This window comes from Leopardus geoffroyi, chromosome B4, assembly GCF_018350155.1.
Source record: "Leopardus geoffroyi isolate Oge1 chromosome B4, O.geoffroyi_Oge1_pat1.0, whole genome shotgun sequence".
In the NCBI taxonomy this organism is placed as follows: domain Eukaryota; kingdom Metazoa; phylum Chordata; class Mammalia; order Carnivora; family Felidae; genus Leopardus; species Leopardus geoffroyi.
This window is the reverse complement of record NC_059341.1, coordinates 94,835,479-94,849,422: the sequence shown is the minus strand read 5'-3', so window position 1 is coordinate 94,849,422 and position 13,944 is coordinate 94,835,479. Positions and strand designations below refer to the sequence as shown.

Genomic DNA, 13,944 nt, shown 5'->3' with positions numbered 1-13,944 from the left:
AATATACATCTCAAAAGGCTACATACTATATTATTTCATTCACACAATATTCTCATAATGGTAAAACTAGTGTTGGGTGGGGTTGTGAATATATACAGGTAACACGGGAGTTCTGTGGTGATGGAACAGTTCTGAATTTTGATCATGGTAGTGGTTACACAAAACTATACATGGGATAAAACTGTATAGAACTACACACATACACACACAGAGATGCAAGGTTTAAAAAATGATGAAATCTGTACATGGTCTGTAGTGTAGTTAACAGTAATGTACCAATATCAACTTCCCGATTTTCATATGTATGACAGCTATATAAAACGTCACCATTGGGGAAACTGAGGTAAGAGTATATAGGACACGACTATTTTTGCAACTTCCTATGAGTCTCTACCTCGTAATAAAAGTTTTTTTGTTTTTTTTTTAATGCCTCTGCCTACTTACATATATATTAGGCACTTTTTTTTTTGAGGGGGTGGGAGATAAAGTAATGTAAAATGAGCCATGAAATATATATCTTTCAAGACACTACTGCCTACTAACTATTCACAAAACCACATGAGGCAAATAGCAGACTTTAGATTGAACCAGAACTTACTTAAGTCAGGCTTTAATAAAAGGCTTCAATTTAAATGAAAGTATCAGTCAATTTTCAGAATATGCTTAAGTGAATAGTTCTGAATCTCAAACCCTATACTTACATATTCCATTAAGCAATAGTCCTCAGAATTTTCTCCCCTGCCAGAAAAGTTTCAACAGATATAAATAAGATTTTCTTACATATATTCAATTTAAATATATTAAGTGACTAACACAGACAAAGGATATAATAGTTCATGACCTCTAAATTGTGCTACATGATAGCAATCACATCCACCTTGATTCTCCATTTTAACCTCAATGCCAAGCATGGCTCTTGATACCTACTAGTCTCCCAATAACTATTTACTGACTCAGTCATTCATTGAATGAATTCATGTTTTAGCCAAGATTCAGTAATTCCTAAGTCCTTCCAGCTTTAACTGAGAATGGGAGATAGAAGGTAGGAAGTAAGCGAAAAAAGGACCCAGATTCTACCAATTCACCAGGTCAAAAGATTACCTTAACCAACATGACATCTTAGTTTATCAATGCAAAAAGTGACCTCAGGAAAACCTTTAGTCATTTCCTCTGATGACCAAATCTTAAAGAATTAACAACTAGAAAAAGAACTGAACTAGTATAAGAAATCTGCCTCACCAACCTTCACCACCTAATGTTTTTTCCTAATATTTTATTTATTTATTTATTTTGAGAGAGAGAGAGCGCGCGCGCACAGCAGAGGGGCAGAGAGAGAGAGGGAGAGAATCTCAAACAGGCTCTGTGCTGTGGGCTTGAACTCACCAACTGTGAGATCATGACCTGAGCCGACATCTACAGTTGGACACTTAACTGACTGAGCCACCCACACACCCCTTCAACACCTAGTATTTTCAAGTAAACCAAATCTTTGCTATATGCAAATCCATCAACTTTTTGATCTGAAAATCTTAGCTGGAGTTATGCAAAGCATCAAAAACCTCTCCCACACAAGCTCTAAGCTCTCAACAATCACATGTATATAATTATATGGTAATTATACATTATATCTATCTATATGCACATATAAACATAAACTACATAAGAACATGATTATAACAACACTACCTTATAAGACCCTCGTCAGAGAGCAACTCATGTCTACGTTATTTATTCATTCAAAAGTTCAAGGTACTGACAGTGTAACAATGTACAAGACACACACAGACCATGCCCTAAGTTTACAGTCTATCTAATAACTTAAAAAGCAAGTGTAGCTAGTAAAAAGAATATTAAGTAAACCAGGGTTTAAATTCCAATGCTACCTCTTATTAGCTATGTCTGTCTTAGTTTCCAGAACTATAAAATAAAATCATAAAATATAAAAATCCTTGGCAAACTAGAAAGCACTATACAAAGATAAGTTATATTACTGTACTTAGTTTTTCATTAAGAAAAAATAAAACACTAGGATACCTCCCTGCAGGTTGCTTATTAGTTGCAAAGGAAAAAAGTAACTACACCATAAATAAACCAAACAACATTTTGACCGAAATTTAAGAAAACAAGATACTAACCACCAGGGGTTTACTTATAAGCTCTAAACTACACAATTTTATTTATTTTATCTTACTTTTTAATGTTTGTTTATTTTTGAGAGACAGAGAGACAGAGCATGAGTGGGGGAGGGACAGAGAGAGCCAGAAACACAGAATCCAAAGCAGGTTCCAGGCTCCGAGCTGTCAGCACAGAGCCCATCGAGGGGCACGAACCCACAAACCACGAGATCACGACCTGAGCTGGAGTCGGACATAACCAACTGAGCCACCCAGGCGCCCCTACCCTACGATTTTAAAGTAGTATTAAAAATCACTCTGTAAAATTAATACACCAAAACAAACAGCAGAATCATATGCAAAGATTTCAGATATAGAAATTATCAGACAAATATAAAAGAAATATATTTAATAGGTTTTTTTAAAAATAAATTTTGAGAACATGGCCAAGAAAAAGCAGACTACCAAAAAATAATAAGGATAAAGCAGTCTTAAAAAGGAACTTAATGAAAAAATAGAGTAGGTAAAAATTTTTAAAACTCAATGAACATACTACACAACATGGATGAACCTTGAAAACATTATGTTAAGTGAATAAGCCAGACACAAATGGACAAATATTATATGATCCATTTATATGAGGTACTAGAATAGCCAAATTCATAGAAACAGTAAGTATAACAGTTCCTGCCAGGGGCTAGTAAAGGGAGGGAAATGGGAAATTATTGTTTAATGGGCACAGGTTTCAGTTTGTGATGATAAAAAAAGGTCTGGAGATGGACAGTGGTGTTAGTGAATGTACTTAACATCACGGAACTAACACTTTAAAATAGTTTAGGAGCACCTGGGTGGCTTAGTCGGTTAAACATCTGATGCTTGTTTTCAGCTCAGGTCATGATCTCACAGTTTCATGAGTTCAAGCCCCGGCTCAGGCTCCACAACGTCAATGTGGAGCCTGCTTGGGATTCTCTCTCTCCCTCACTCTCTGCCCCTCTGCAACTTGTGCTGTCTCTCTCAAAATAAATAAAAGTACTTTAAGAAAATAAAATAAAAGTTTAAAGTGGTAAGTATATTTTACTATAAAAATATCATAGTTAAAACAAAGTGAAAAAAAATTTTTTTAATTCAGTAAACTGGTTAAACACAGCTGAAGCAAGAATTAGCCAAATGGAAGAAAGGATCTAAGTGTCTAGAACGCAACACAGAAAGATAAAGAAATGGAAAATATGAAATATAAAAAATGAAATATGACAGGTTAAGAGGCATAGAGGGTAGAGTAAGAAGACTGAGTATACTTCCATACAAGTTCCAGATAAAAAAAAATACAGAAGATAAAATTGGAGGAGAAAATGGCCAAAAGTTCTCCAAAATTTTTGCAAGAGACCAATCCTCAGATTCTATGGCCTGGTGAATTCCAACCATGATAAATAAAAAGAAATCAACTTCTAGACATACCCAAATACAGTGTGCAAAACAGATTCTAAATATTCTAAATATAGCTATAATAAAACAACAGGTATCTGTAAAAGAATGGCAATTAGATGGATTACAGATTTTTCAAAGCAACAGAAGCCAGAAGAGAATGGAATAAGAGCTATATGAACAAAGAATGCTAACTGCTAACACAGAATGCATACTCAGAAAAACCCATCTTCAGGAATGAGACTTAGATATATTTTCAAACAAATGAAACATTTTCCAACAACAGACCCTCACTAAAGAAAATTGTAAAGGATATGTTTCAGGCAGAGACAAAATGGTCTTAGATCCCAGACAAGAGGTCTGAGATGCAAATGGGAATGACGAGCAAAGACATTTGTAAATACAGAGGCAAATTAAAGCAAGTGTTTAAAACAATATCTAATTTGTTGGGATTAAGGAAAAACTAAAATAAAGGAAAACTACATAAAATTTAACTTCCAAACTGGAATAAAGGGAAATGAATTTTTTTAATTCATTAAAATAAAAAGGAAAAGGGAACGATTAACACAAAATTTAGATGGTGGTGACTTAGAACACATGTCAGAGAACACAAATGGTGAGGAGTATAAAGGGACTCCAAAGATACTAGCAACGTTCTATTTTTCCAGCTAGTTAGTGGTAGTTCATTGTTTATCTATCTATCTATCTATCTATCTATCTATTTATTTATTTATTTATTTATTTTTAATTTTTTTTTTTAACGTTTATTTATTTTTGAGACAGAGAGAGACAGAGCATGAACGGGGGAGGGGCAGAGAGAGAGGGAGACACAGAATCGGAAACAGGCTCCAGGCTCTGAGCTGTCAGCACAGAGCCCGACGCGGGGCTCGAACTCACGGACCGCAAGATCGTGACCTGAGCCGAAGTCGGACGCTTAACCGACTGAGCCACCCAGGCGCCCCATCTATTTATTTATTTTTAATGTTTATATATTTTTAAGAGAGAGAGTGAGACAGAGTGTGAGCAGGGGAGGGCCAGAGAGAGGGAGACACAGAATCAGAAGCAGGCTCCAGGCTCTGAGCTGTCAGCACAAGGCCCAACGTGGGGCTTGAACTCACGGGGGCTCAAACTCACAGACTGCCAGATCATGACCTGAGCTGAAGTCGGATGCCCAACCAACTGAGCCACCCAGGCGCCCCAATTGTATAATTATTTAAATTGTACATTCAGTACACTGTATACTCTTGTAATAAAAGTAAAATTTAAAAATTAACACAGAAGAAAATAATCAAGACTAGTGATCACTCTCTAAAAATAATAGATTATTTCACAAACTTTGGTCTTAAAAATTGAAACAACGGGGGCCCATCAATGGCTCGGTCAGTTGAGCCTCAGACTCCTGATTCTGGCTCAGGTCACAATACCAAGGTTGTAGGACCGAGCCCGCTTCCGATTCTCTTTCCCTCTCCCTTTGCCCTTCTCCCCCACTCACTCGCACCCTCCCTCTCTCTCTCTCTCAAATTAAAAAAAAAAAAAAATTGAAACAATAAAAATTTTATTTCATTTAAGAAACACTTACCAAGTGCCTAATCTTGGCTTATAACTGAGCTGAGGAGTGGCAGAAAGATTTCTAACCTCCCTTCTCCTGGGCTTCCTAACCCTTGAGAGCAGCACTAACACAGCAGTCACTAGCCACAAGTGAGGCTATTTGCAATTAAACTAATTAAAATTAAATAAAATTTAAAAGTTCTTCTATAAAACTAGACACACTTTAAGTGCTTGGTAGGAATATGAGGATGACTATACTGAATAGCAGACTTAGAACATTTCCATCATTACAGAAAGTTCAATTAGACACTGCTGCGATATTTTTTATAACACTAGAAATATGTTGATAATTGAATAATCTTAAAATATAAAAGAACATCTTAAAATTGATTAAATCTCCTTTTAAAGTCATTTTATTTCTATCGGGGCGCCTGGGTGGCGCAGTCGGTTAAGCATCCGACTTCAGCCAGGTCACGATCTCGCAGTCCGTGAGTTCGAGCCCCGCGTCAGGCTCTGGGCTGATGGCTCGGAGCCTGGAGCCTGTTTCCGATTCTGTGTCTCCCTCTCTCTCTGCCCCTCCCCCGTTCATGCTCTGTCTCTCTCTGTCCCAAAAATAAATAAACGTTGAAAAAAAAAAAATTTTAAAGTCATTTTATTTCTATGAAACTACAGCTTCTTAGTAGTATTCAAAACCGTTTGATGTAAAGTGTCAATAATTGCCCACAATCCCATGTCCCACCAAAAAGCATTCAACACAGCATTTTCTTTTATGAGCCAAAAATAAATGGTTAAGCACAGTTGCTACTAAACAAGCCATGTCATAGGGATATGAAACTCCCCAGGATGAACATATCGCTCCTTTTGGGGGGCACCAATTTTAGCCAACAGTGCTTTAAAACACTGTTTACATCTACATAAAATAGCAAAATGTGAAATTCGTGTGAATTTTTATAGGAATCATGAAGTTTTCTACCTAGAGCAGGACTCTTTGGGCTACCTCTCCAGACTTCTGAGCATACCATTCATTTCTGCCATCAGGAGTATTTTCGGGGGAAAATGTAAACATTTTTAAAATAAATGAATTCTATACGAGTCTTTTACTTACCAGAAACAATGATATACAACAAAACTCTATAAAACAATAACATCCTTAATATCTAAAGCAACAAACCTCCAGTTTCCTTTAACATTAAAAGACAGAGGGCCTAAGCTATTTCAACTTAACCTGAACATTTTCCTTTAGGTATTCTAACACATATTCAGTATTTCTATAGCACTCGCAATTCTTAAAATTACCTATCCAAAAACACTAAAAGGAAACCAATGTTAAGCCTTAATTTAACAGTCATTTAGGCTTCTGCACCTTAAGTTTTCGGCCCCCCAGTGCTAAGTGAACGAGGGAGTAAAAACACTTCCCATCTAGACAACTGAATGTAATTTCAATAGTGCTTATGCTAATAATTGGTTTGTGTCCCCAGGAGGACTTCTGTGGCTCCACTTACATAACCCATTATGCAAAGTGCTGAACTATTCTTTCTCTAGAAAGCATTTTGAATACTGATATTTGTACAAGGTTTACTTGCTATACTAAAAAAGCTTTTCGTACTCTAGCTTCAAAGATCTTCCCTGCAGAAGAGGTGAAAAGGAAAGCCAATTTCTACTACTTCACTATGTCAAAGGCTAGTTATTTATCTTGTTGGCTAATCAACAGAGTAATGTCTTAGAGCAGCACCCCCAGACAGCCCCCATAGTTTACCAGTTTCCTCTCGAGATTCTGGTTAGGAAATACAGCTTTAAATAATTTGAAGCAACCTGTCTGAATTGAAAATAATCTGAACTGCTCCTTGAAGGTCTTCATGTAAAACTTCACAACATTAAATTCAGCGGTGGGGAGAATCAAAATACAGCCCCTATTGGGTAATGGAAGGGTAGAATGTACCCCAAACCTAACGTGACTATGCATAATATATTGGATAAGTAATCTCCCCCAATTCCCTGGTTCTGTTTAAGCCAAGATTTTCAAATCTCACAGAACCATAATCTTAAAAACAATAACATCTGGGGGGACACGCATAATCTTAAAAACAATAAAACTGGGGGACACGCATAGAGTTGCCAACTATTATTTTGACAAGAACATTTAAAAAGAAAATAATTGTCAATTACCACCAGCATTATTTCATAAAAGAACTAATATGCTTACATCAGAAATGGTAAAAGATACTTTTAGAAAAAATACTGTCTTTTAAATTCAACAGATCTAGTTTTATGAAAAGCTAACTCATTCTCATTTCAGACCAGTGAGAACTCTCACAGACTACACTTCATAGTCCAGCACTAGGGAACCACAGGTCTAAGCAGCTAACTCCCACTTGGAAAAAGAAAACAACGGTAGGACATGCCCAAACCAAATATTAACCTATTCAATAATGAGGAAATAGAGGCTTGGAGAGGTTTAGGGACTCTCCCAACGTCACAGACCAAGAATTTTGAGACAGATCTGTCTAATTCCAGAGTCAGAGTTACTAACCATTATGCTAAGTTTCCGCTAATATCCTTTCAGTGGTATAAAGATCCATCCTAATCCAGTCACCTTTGTGACCAATGACAACTGAGGAATTTCCAAGACAGCTGGCTAGAGGTGTACTTCCCTGGCCATCACTCAGACTAAAGCTAAATGGAACTCCTGACCTTTGCCTCAATAATACCGGGCTCACTGCAACTAAGCCAACCAGCCCAGACAAAGCACACACAAACCCCCCTGCCTCCAACAACACTGACGCAGGACTCTTAGGACATTCCCAAGTGCCTGATATAGTAAAAAAACATATTCCTCAAAAACAAAAGGGATATATTAATCCTCAAGAAGGAAATAAGCACTTCCATGGTTACTCAGTCTAAAAATAATAAACTTGCCCTCATAAAGTTACAACTCTAAGCCTCATTCCTTAAACTATTACAATTTTTTACACATTAATACACAGGTTCCCCATATTTAAGGATCTAAACAGAAAACTACAGGAAATTCTAAAAATCTATAGTACTTAAATAGTTCCCAAATAAAAATACATAGTTTTTATATATGTATCATTACGTGATGGATAAAAGTATCTTACAATTCTATCCCTCTAGAATAATCAGAACATTAAAGACAAAACTGCTTATGTTAATCAAAAGTACTTATAAAAGAGAGTTGGAAAAAAAATACATAATTAGGGGTGCCTGGGTGGCTCAGTCAGTTGAGCCTCCAACTTCGGCTCAGGTCACGATCTCACATTCATGGATTCGAGCCCTGTGTCGGGCTCTGTGCTGACGGCTCAGAGCCTGGAGCCTGCTTCGGATTCTGTGTCTCCCTCTCTCTCTCTGCCCCTCCCCTGCTCACGCTCTGTCTCTCCCTCTCAAAAAATAAAACGTCAAAAATTTAAAAAAAAAAAAAAAAAGTATGTAATTAAATACCATTTTCTATAAAAGGCACTATTAGCAGACAGTAGGAAAGGAAGGCACAAAAATATACTTGAATATTCAGAGACTCTTGATATCGAAATCAAAATTAAAAGTCACACACATAAATAAACAGAATACTTATCAGAGATTTGCTTCCAAATCCTCACATATCACTTGCCAGCAAATGCCCAAAAGAAAAGACCAAACAGCTCTTAAGTAATCAAAGCCTAACACTCTGGAACAAATGACTCTGAAATAACTCATCCTCTATGAAATGGGGTAACAGTAGCATAATATTCTTGCTAGCAATGGCAAAAAAATTGTATTTCCCGACTGGATTTTCAATGATCAGATTCTTTGTACTCCTGAATCTGCAATGAGAGGGAGCAGAATACGATACAGACTATATTTATTTTCCTCCTGTTTTAAACAGATGCCATCTCAAATAAAGGTTCACTTTTTTTTCTTCCCTCATAAACTCTCCCCTGGCTCTTTCATCTCCTTACACAGATTCAACAAGTACATCTATTTGTATTGTCCTCTACACCCATATTTAATATATGCCTAGCAATGACCTCTCTCATGAACTACAAACCCACATTTCCAAAAGCCTCTGGGCATTTCCAGTGTTTTGCAAGTACATAAAAAACTCAACATATTCAAAACTGATCACACTATGCACCTCCTTGCCTAGATTTCTAATAATAGTACCACCATCACCATCACCCATACTTAAAATGAGTATAATTTTCAACTTCCAGTTCCCCCCAACCTTCCCCCAACAATTGCTCCTCCCCCTGCCCCATCTCAATGCCACTGCCCTTGACCAATATGTATATTGAAAGTTGGCTTTCTACAACCATTTTACATGTGACACTATTAGACCTCGTTGTTTCTCATTAACTCCTAAATACAGCATTTAAATATGTTCCTCAATCCAGCCCCAGTTAAAATTTCAAACCGCATCTCTCATTTCCAAAAATCAACTCTATATTCTAAGTAATCTGTCCACTAACTTTTCTCTGTGTATACGATGGCCTTTCCCACCTCCACACTTGTGCTTACCTCATTCCCTTTATTTGAAAAGCCTTCTTCATCCACCTACTACCAACCCCTAAATTTTTGTCTTAGCAAAGTCTTACCCTCTGCAACGGTAAAATCAGGTTACCAGTTTATTGGGAGGCAGCGTGATATAGTGGAAATGCACGGGCTTTGGTGCCAGGCAGACCTGGATTCAAACGGAGACTCAGCAACTTAAGATATTTGAGTATTGCCCTCGTGAATAAGAAAGATGCTTCTGTGTTGGTGTGAAACTTAGAAAATGTACGTAAGTCCAAGAGCATAAAGCATAGTGCTAAGCGTTCAACAGCTTCAGAGCTACCTTCATAAATATTATTAACCTCCACTTTTTAGCTGATTACTCCAGTTAAAAATGAACCAATTTTCCTTTCATAGAATTCCAAACTTTGGGTCAAACCACTCACACAGTAAGCATTTACATATTTTTATACAGATATCTTACATCCCCTTCTAGACTTCAAATTCATAAAGACCAAAAACTTCATCTTTGTATCCTATAATGCCTAACAGTGCTTTTTATGAAACACACAACACCCACCTCCCATTAGAAAAAATTTAATATGCCTAACAATTCAATTCACCTCTTCATGATTTCTGACACATCCTAGGAAATTACTGCCAAAACATGAATTTTAATGCTTTTGGCCATATCTTTATTTGTTCCTACATGGTTGCCTGATATAGCTTGATGCCTAACAGCAAAAGTTCAGTATCCAATGAATTGACTTGAATAATACAATAAAATTTACAATGTAAATGTTTAATATCTATTGAATGAACTTGAACATAATAAAATTTACAGTGCCTAAGGGCACCTGAAATTCCCCAATTACCTTCTTCTGCTCTTACAATTCTTTACATACTTCCCTTCTAAACACATTAGCTATCATACTCTCAGTATGGATTCAGAATCATGTCTAACTTGACTCCTTTTGCAGATTTTCTTTATTCCAATATTCCAACCAGAAGCTCTAAACAATTAAGTACTTCGAATGACTAAGAATCTAGAGTTCCTATCTAAAACACGGGCAACTAATCTTCCCTCCACAATTTTTTCCAGGGACTTTAAAAACCATCCACCCTTTGACCAATCAATAAAGGAATAAAAGAAACCATTTTTAAAAAATCATCCACCCTACGCCTGTTGAAAATCAGCAACACTAAAATAAATGTTCTTGTCCACAGGAGAGCTCACTGAAACTTACCACTTCAGTCTACTTTCCCTAATTCATGATATTACCTTCCCTTCCAGTAGTGGGAGGAGAATGAGCTAAGTCCCAAAAAAACTACAGTGTATGTCCTAATATAAGCACAAGATGAGAAATGCAGCAAAGTGTCACTGGTTTCACAAAGATGGTTTTGTGTATACTTGCATTGCAAAATCAGTGGTCATCTGCAGACAGCCACAACCTGCAGTAACCACATTTTCTTGTGATAATTTAAAAATCACTATTAAGTATGGAAAACCCTTATCTCCTACAAACCTTCCAGCAGTTTATTATATAAAATCTGTTCACTAAAAAAAAACAAAAACAAAAAAAAAACTACCTACATCACTTTCTCCTCCTCTAGGAAACTCTCAATTTGTCAGAGGTAAACACTTCAAAATATAGGTTAAAAACACACACCCAGGAAACCCCTCTGCCCACCTGTGTGCACCCTCTGCAATGCAGCACAATTGCAACAGTATACGGAACCCCGATGGAGTTACTGAGAAAAAAAAAATTTTCTTTAAAGGTTAAGGAAAATGACAGTTCCAAATATGAAGGCATACAAACTTCGGAAAAGAGGGGATACAAGAATTCGCCAACCCTCTGCAATTAATTCATGCAATAACCGCAGACTGAACTCATCGTTCAACTGTGACTTCAGATGGCCACAAGAATTAGGAGTGCATATTAGAGAACAGCAACCTTAAGCCTGCAAGAAAAAAGAGAACTCATCTCAACTACTGACTTTGCTCAAGCAAGTTGTTTTTCTAAGTGACTTCAACAACAGCTTGAGCAAGCTTTCCAGTGAGTAAAGATCGTGGGAGACACGCTGGTGCCACACTGACCTACGTATCCAGAACCGGTCCCGAGAGCAGTCCAATTCGATCCCGGGAAACCCCTAGGCGGGTCTGGACGAAAAGCTTTGCAAAGGATCCCCCGCATCTACACAGGCATCGCCCAGCTCTGGGACCGAGGAGACGACACCCCTGGGACCCAGGCTAATTACTGACCCGAGGACAGAGCCAAAGGATGCAAAAGTCGGGAACTGGAACCATGACAGAGTCTGGTGTCCAGGTTCCCAGCCCCATGTCGACACAGAAAACCAAATCTGAAATGCAGCGCGAAGATTTGGGGGAGCAGAAATGAGGAGGTCGGATGGACGGAGGCCCAGCCCATCCCCACTCTGAAGTCCCATCGGCTACAACAGCTCCAGGAACCCCCTCCTCGGCTCCGCCCCGCCTACCCCAAGGCCCGGCCGCCCGCTTCTTCCCGCCCGGCGGACTGTGCGAGAACGTCGGCGGTCGTCAAGCCCCTTCCCCGAACCCCGACAGCCGAGCCCGCAACGTAGAGCGGGCAGCGGGGGCCCGAGAGCACAAGCCCTGACGCGGCCGGCGGCAGTCCGGGTGTGCTCCCCCGGCCACTCACCGTCGGCCTGGACGTTGGGAGGGAGCAGGCGCGGGTCGGCGGCCGCGGACCTCCGGGCTCCGACCAGGGCAGGAGCCCTTACGCGGAGCCGATCGAGCCACAGCAGCTGTGCCTACCAGGCCTCTCTCCGGCCCGAACCTTGGAAAAGCACTTCCGGGGGAGCGGGGGAGGGAAGGGTTTTGGCACCGGAACTGCTAGCGGGCCGGAGCTGCCAGGGCCTCCCGGGCGGGGTGGGGCGGGGCGGGGCGTGGCCTCTCCCGCCTAGCGCCGTAAAACCGCCCCCAGACTCGTCACTAACCCTTTCTGCCCCGAGGCCCTTTGCATCTTCAGGCTATGGTCGCGTCCCTTACTGCTCTTCCAGTTATTCCACTCCAGCCACCTAATTTTCCAGACCATGAAACCGAGGATCGGGGAATTTGGGTGCAGGGGTCTAGCGTACACAACTGGCCTTCCGACTCCAGTATTTTCTCCACTCCAGTCCGCCTCCTTTAAAAATAATGGTAGTTAACATTTTTTTGAACGCTAACTCCAGACAGGCACTGTATGTACTACGCGCTTCGGATGCTTAACTCAGTTAATCATCCCCAAGCCCCTTGAGGTTGCTGTTATTATCTACATGTTGCAGGGGAGGAAGCCGGTCAAACCCAATACCATAAACAGTGGCTCTTGATTTTAATTTGTGTTGTGTGTATAAATCTCGTCTACCCCTAACGAGATTTTTAAGTTCTTTAAGGACAGGAGGCAAATTATATTCCTATATTTCAGCAGTACTTGGTATTTGAACAGAAGCCAAGAGCTGGGAGACTAAAATCTTGGCTGGATCCTGTTATTTACTCTTTTTTACCTTGAGCAAGTTGCTTGACCTCTCTAAACCTCAGGTTCTTCATTTGCATTGTGTGTGTGTGCACGTATATGTGTAATCACCTCCGGATTGTTGGAGGAATTCAAAATGAAAATGCATGATAAACACTTCAGTGTACCTAGTAACAAGTAAGACTGGGTAAACGTTAACAATTTTCATACTTCATCATCAATAGGAACAATTTCTCCCCGGATCAGGATCACTCTAGCAGGGGGTAATTTGGAAACTGTGGGTTAGCAGTAAGCGACAGAAAAGGTTAGTTAAGGAAATAAAGAGTAGAGGATTTTGCAATCGTAAAAATGAAGGTAGGTAAGCCAAAGAATGTCCTGGGGCCAGCATGGATTCTGTGACACTGTGAGCTGGGACAGTATGAGGACCTACAGAGCCAGATGCCAAGCAAGGAAAGAAGGGAAAGAAAAAGAAAAAGAAAAAAAATTCCTGAGTCACAAAATCAGGAAGGCACTGAACATTTGAGGCAGATTCTGTATCTGAGACCAGACATGGGAGGGAGGGTACGGGAAACTCTTAGCATGCATACTATCTGCAAAACAAATTTACAAGCATCTCTTAAAACTGTGGGGGAGGAAGATTTCTTAAATTTTCTACTAAGAAAGGCAGGGAAATGGACATGGTTCAGAACCCGTTATTATGAATTTAAGTTGTAAACAATGCCTTTGCCACTGGCTTTATTTACACGGCTGTCTTGTTTATTTTATTTTTGTGATTGCAGAAGTGTTTGTAAATACTTCCCTAATACCCAAAGTTAAGCAACTTTCGTGCCTCAAAGTGTGAAGAAGTGAAAAACAGAGCCCAGGTTGGCAGGAGTCACTAACTTCGC

The 13,944-nt window shown here is 39.3% G+C and overlaps 1 protein-coding gene across 2 annotated transcripts in view; it reads right to left on the bottom strand.

The window, feature by feature from the left end:
- Positions 1 to 12,409, bottom strand: part of FRS2 (fibroblast growth factor receptor substrate 2) — a 112,018-nt gene extending 99,609 nt beyond the window's left edge. For both annotated transcript variants that reach the window (XM_045464831.1, XM_045464832.1), the window contains exon 1: positions 12,245 to 12,409. The gene's annotated coding sequence lies outside the window, so the exon portion shown is untranslated. The remainder of the gene's footprint in view (positions 1 to 12,244) is intronic.
- Between the last annotated feature and the right edge of the window lie 1,535 nt (positions 12,410 to 13,944).